Raw genomic sequence first — 6,000 nt, 5'->3', positions numbered from 1 at the left:
TCTAGTTAAATTTTTCTTTTTGTTTTACACTGAAAAAAATCTGACAATATTAACCTCAAATACCTTAAGTTTCTGGCCAATACATGTGAGTTGAGGTTTCATAAAACTTAAAAATACCACAAGTTTGATTGTTCACACACATTCCCAAGTAAATTTCTCAAGGAAATACTATTTTAAATTCTCTGTTAGGGAAAGAAAAAGTTAAAGGAATATCAATATTGATGGGTAGTGCTGCATGAAAAATGAGTGTTGTAAGTTATTTTACCACAGAAGTAGTTTCCTGTGGAAACTGTGACTGGTGGTAAAGCTCAGTTTTAAAATATTTTGAGATACAATCCAAAATTGTGGGTGGGAAAAAATAATTTGCTATTATCCAAAGAAATGTTAACTACTAGTAACATTTTAAAACAAATGATTAAAGTATGTATGTTTTCTAAAAGTAATTTGTAGCATGTTTAATTGTACCTAGGACATACTGGCAACTGATTACTAGTAAATTTATTTGCAACTTGTAAATAATTTTCTCCTTCCAGAAATTTTAGTTTTCTTAATAAAAAACTACTGGATTTTGAAACTTTACAGAAAATATCTGAAGCAAGCAGCACGTGACTATTGATCTTGGTGAGATAATGACTATTATCCTTAATTACTTCACTAACAAAACTTGGTGCCATTCAATATAGTTTTACATAAATTATTGCAAAGGGAAGACCAAAGCCATCATAGATTTGTATTTCAAAAAGAAATATAAATTACCCTTGTTTCTGTTTTTCACATTGATGACCTGTGTAATGAGCTACAGAGGTGAAATTCAGGAAACTATTTCCATTAACAGTAAATTAAGAACAATTAATAACATTTTTTAAAGGAGGGGGAGAAATGATTACCCAGAGCTACATAATTAAAATGTATAACCTTGTTGAAGCTTCACTCTAACTATAAATGTATTTGCAAGTAATTATCACCCACAGCATAAATAACTTCAATATCTACCTGAGTCAACATTAGTCAGATTTGCAAAGCACCAAAGAAAATAAGCAATTAGTTGATTCCTCATCCAAGAAAAGCATATTACTTAGTTACAAATAATTCCAAAATCCCCAAAGGAATGAGTGGGTGGAAACTGGTTCTATACAGGCATGACCCAACTTTAGGAGCTGTGGCAGGGGACCTGCCAATCAGAATACCACTTTCTAATAAACTGTGGCTCAAGCTTCCTGTACTTTTCTGAAGGCTTATAATAACAGACTTTTATGATATTTAAGTCTGAGAGTTATCACTATAGAACCTGCCCATGAATAGTGCCTGAAGTGCTATTTCAGGCACTATGAAGTGATAAACCCCACAAACAGGTTTCCAAAAGACCCTCTGCCAAGAGCTTCAGGTGTGTAAGAGAAAGGCTACAAAATGGCCCACATAATCAAGCTGTAAAATTCTGGACAAAATATTCATTTCAAAACAAGAGAGTAGGAATAGAAATGATGAAAGTCTATAAACTATTCAAATATTATCACATGATTTTTACTACAAATGAATTCATCTTTCCATACCATAATTTCTGGCTGTTTTGCTGAATCCTATCAAATGGGGGACTCATTTTTCTAGGCTAAGCAGAAGGCAAGACCAATATTTTTAAAGCTAAAGTTCAGATGAACATTCATGTTTGACCTCCCACTTGTATAATATTTAGCCCCCTACTACTAATGATTTTTGTTGAGAAGGAACCAGCCAATGCAAGCATTGGAATGATGATGCTCTCTGACTCTAGTCTCACATTGGTAAATTGTTGGGTACATACAAGATGTGGTGTGCTAGATCCTCCTAGGATCATGCTCCTCCAAGTGAAGGAAACATGTTATCTCTTTCCTATCTGATTATATGTTTATAAATGCATACCTACTCTAGCCTTGTCTGCATGCCAGTTCTGGAACAGCCCAAGGCACTCATTTGTTGTCTTAACTTTAGAAACTCTGTCCCAATAACTTAAGAAAGCCTAAATCAGTAAAAGCCATCAAATTTCTAAGGAAAATATTTTGTAATACACAAGGTGTTGTTAAGCAGAGTAACTTAGTCTGCAATTCTTTCCTTTCAGTCCTCATTCACAACCAAGAGTGGACTGTAGTAATACAAATCATCACCATTTTGTTTTCCCCTCAGTTCTGTGTGTAACATTCCTCTGGGAAACTGAAGACTTTTCCCCTCTCATTGCCAGTAAAGATATTCTTTAATCTTGAGAGTTCTACTGTCAGAGAGTGAACATTAAACACAGAAAGATCCCCTTGTGTAGTAAAGGACCTTACACATTGCTTAAGTTATATTGTCCTAGATTATTTATTTGCCAAAGATCACTTCATATCTCAAAGTGTTAGACCCTTGAACTGACTCAGCTAAAAGAGCTTGAACACATCAAAGTCATATACAAAGACAACAATATTTTTCCTTTCTGTTAATTTTTATTTAAAATATCACATCTGTTAAAACAATACATATATAGCTTAGCCATTCATTTTCACCCTCCAAATAAAATATATTCTAATTTGCATCTATTTTTTAAATTTAAAAGCCATTTTCATACTTGCTTAAAGACTCACTCATGAGGTAATAAAGCACATGAGTAGCTGAAGTTCTGTGAACTGGCCACGCTCAAGCAGGCACTCTGATGGTACTCTCTCAGTGAATTTGCATATGCTCTTCTTTAAAAATTGTATTCAGGGAGAACCAAGATGGCGCCATAGGTAGACACACTGCACCTCCTCGCACAACCAGAACTGACAGAAAATCGAACGTCCAGGAAGTCCGACACCAAGGAAATAAAAAATAAACATTCATCCAGACCGGTAGGAGGGGTGGAGATGGGCACAAGGACGGAGAGGGCTCGCGTGGCAGTGGCGAGACTGAGATTGGCGGAGTGTGGGATGAACAGCGCAGGCAGTCTGACCACTAGCAGACCCTGCGGCCCCACATTCGCCCACAGATAAACTGAGAGGGCCGGACTCAGAGTGGCGGAGAACAGGGCAGGCAGAGCGGAGGGTAGCACCCTGCAGGCCCACATTCGTGCACAGATAAACCAGACAAATGGCGGGGAGCAAACGGCGGGGAGGGAAGCAGACTGCACAACCCAGGGCTCCAGCTCGAGGAAATAAAGCCTCAAACCTCTGATTGAAAATGCCCGTGGGGGTTGGGGCAGCAGCAGGAGAGACTCCCAGCCTCACAGGAGAGGTCGTTGGAGAGACCCACAGGGGCCTACAGTGTGCACAAGCCCACCCACTCAGGAACCAGCACCAGAGGGGCCCAGTTTGATTGTGGGTAGTGGAGGGAGTGACTGAAATCCGGTGGAGAGTGGAGCAGTTGCCATTGCTCCCTCTCGGCCACTCCCCCTCGTACAGCTTCACAGCGCAGCGACCAGCATTACCCCACCCCCGGGAACACCAAAGGCTCTGCCCCTTAAAGTAACAGACGTGCCAAGACAAAAAAAAAAAAAAAACAAAAGGCCCAAATGACAGAACACTTCAAAGCTCCAGAAAAAATACAACTAAGCGAGGAAGAGATAGCCAACTTATCGGATGCACACTTCAAAACACTGGTTATCAAGACGCTCACAGAATTGGTTGAATCTGTTCGAAAACCAGATGAAAAAATGAAGCCTATGCTAAGAGAAACAAAGGAAAATGTACAGGGAACCAATAGTGATGAGAAGGAAACTGGGACTCAAATCAATGGTGTGGAACAGAAGGAAGAAAGAAACATCCAACCAGAAAAGAATGAAGAAACAAGAATTCAGAAAAATGAGGAGAGGCTTAGGAAGCTCCAGGAATCTTGAAACGTTCCAACATCCGAATTATAGGGGTGCCAGAAGGAGAAGAGGAAGAACAAAAAATTAAAAACTTATTTGAACAAATAATGAAGGAGAACTTCCCTAATCTGGCAAAGGAAATAGACTTCCAGGAAGTCCAGGAAGCTCAGAGAGTCCCAAAGAAGCTGGACCCAAGGAGGAACACACCAAGGCACATCATCATTACATTACCCAAGATTAAACGCAAGGACCTACATCCAAGATTACTGTATCCAGCAAAGCTATCATTTAGAATGGAAGGGAAGATAAAGTGCTTCTCAGATAAGGTCAAGTTAAAGATGTTCATCATCACCAAGCCCTTATTATATGAAATGTTAAAGGGAGTTACCTAAGAAAAAGAAGATCAAAAATAGGAACAGTAAAAATGACAGCAAACTCACAGTTATTAACGACCACACCTAAAACAAAAACAAGAGCAACCTAAGCAAACAACTAGAACAGGAACAGAACCATAGTGATGGAGATCACATGGAGGGTTGTCAATAGGGGAGTGGGAGGGGGAGAGGGGGGGAAAGGTACAGAGAATAAGTAGCATAGATGATAGGTGGAAAATAGACAGGGGGAGGGTAAGAATAGTGTAGGAAATGTAGAAGCCACAGAACTTATAAGTATGACCCATGGACATGAACTATAGGGGGGGAAGGTGGGAGGGAGGGGGTGGGCAGGATGGAGTGGAGTGGGCGGGGGGAAATGGGACAACTATAATAGCATAATCAATAAATATATATATTTTTTTAAATTGCATTCACAGGAAAATCAGATTTAGGACTTGTGGCTGAGATAGGGGTAAGTGTGGAGAAATCTTCCCTTGGCTTGCATGAAGGAAAGAATTTGGCTATCCAGAACCTTTTTAGAAAAACAGGCCCTTAATTATCCTGTTATACCCAATTTCCTATTGTATGGGGAGTGTGGGGCTAGAACTGTGTTTTTTAAAGAACTCTAAGAAAATAGAGTTCCAGCCAAGATGGAGGTGTAGGTAGACACACTGTGCCTCCTCGTACAACCAAAAGAGGGACAACAACAAATTTAAAAAGAAAAAACAACCAGAATGGACTGAAAATTGAATTGTATGGAAGTCCAACAACCAAGGAGTTAAAGAAGAAACATTCATCCAGACCGATAGCAGGTGCAGAAACAGGCAGTTGGATGGAGAGGACTTGTGGCAAGGTGGTTGTGGCAGCTGGAGGACAGGGGCAGGCAGGGCAGTGTCCAGCAGACCAGGTGAGACATTGGCCGGTGAAGTAGGCAGTCCCACTTTGGCATGCAGATAAACCAGGAGGAACAACTGGGGAGTGAGTCAGACCACACAACCCAGGGTTCCAGCGTGAGGAAATAAAGCCTCAAAACCTCTGACTGAAAAAAACTGTGAGGGTTGAGGCAGCAGGAGAAACTCCCAGATGCACCAGAAAGTTTGTTGGAGAGACTCACAGGGTGCTAGAACGTACACAAGCCCACCCACCTGGGAATCAGCGCCAGAAGGGCCCAATTTGTTTGTGGGTATCAGAAGAAGTGACTGAAAGCCGACTGAGAAACCAGCAAGTGGCATTGTTCCCTCTTTGACCCCTACCCCCCACACAGCACCACAGTGCAGCTACATGGGTTGCCCCACCCTGGTGAATACCGAAGGCTCTGCCCCTTCGTACATAATAGACACGCCAAGACAAAAAAAAAAAAAAAAAAAAAAAAAAAAGCTCAAATGAAAGAATAGATCAAAGCTCCAGAAAAAATAGAACTAAGCAACCAAGAGATAGCCAACCTATCAAATGCACAGTTCAAAACACTGGTAATGAGGATGCTCACAGAATTGGTTGAGTATGGTCACAAAATAGAGGGAAAAATGAAGGCTATGAAAAGTGAAATAAAGGAAAATGTACAGGGAACCAACAGTGACAGGAAGGAAACCAGGACTCAAATAGATGGTTTGGAGCAGAAGGAAAAAATAAACATTCAACGAGAACAGAATGAAGCAACAAGAATTCAAAAAAATAAAGAGAGGCTTAGGAACCTCCAGGACAACTTTATACGTTCCAACATCCCAATCATAGGGGTGCCATTAGGAGAACAGGAAGAGCAAGAAATGGAAAACTTATTTGAAAAATTAATGGAGAACTTCCCCACTCTGGCAAAGGGAATAGACTTCTAGGAAG

Source organism: Desmodus rotundus, chromosome X (genome assembly GCF_022682495.2).
Source record: "Desmodus rotundus isolate HL8 chromosome X, HLdesRot8A.1, whole genome shotgun sequence".
In the NCBI taxonomy this organism is placed as follows: domain Eukaryota; kingdom Metazoa; phylum Chordata; class Mammalia; order Chiroptera; family Phyllostomidae; genus Desmodus; species Desmodus rotundus.
The sequence above is the reverse complement of the archived record's forward strand: the minus strand, read 5'-3'. Positions refer to the sequence as shown.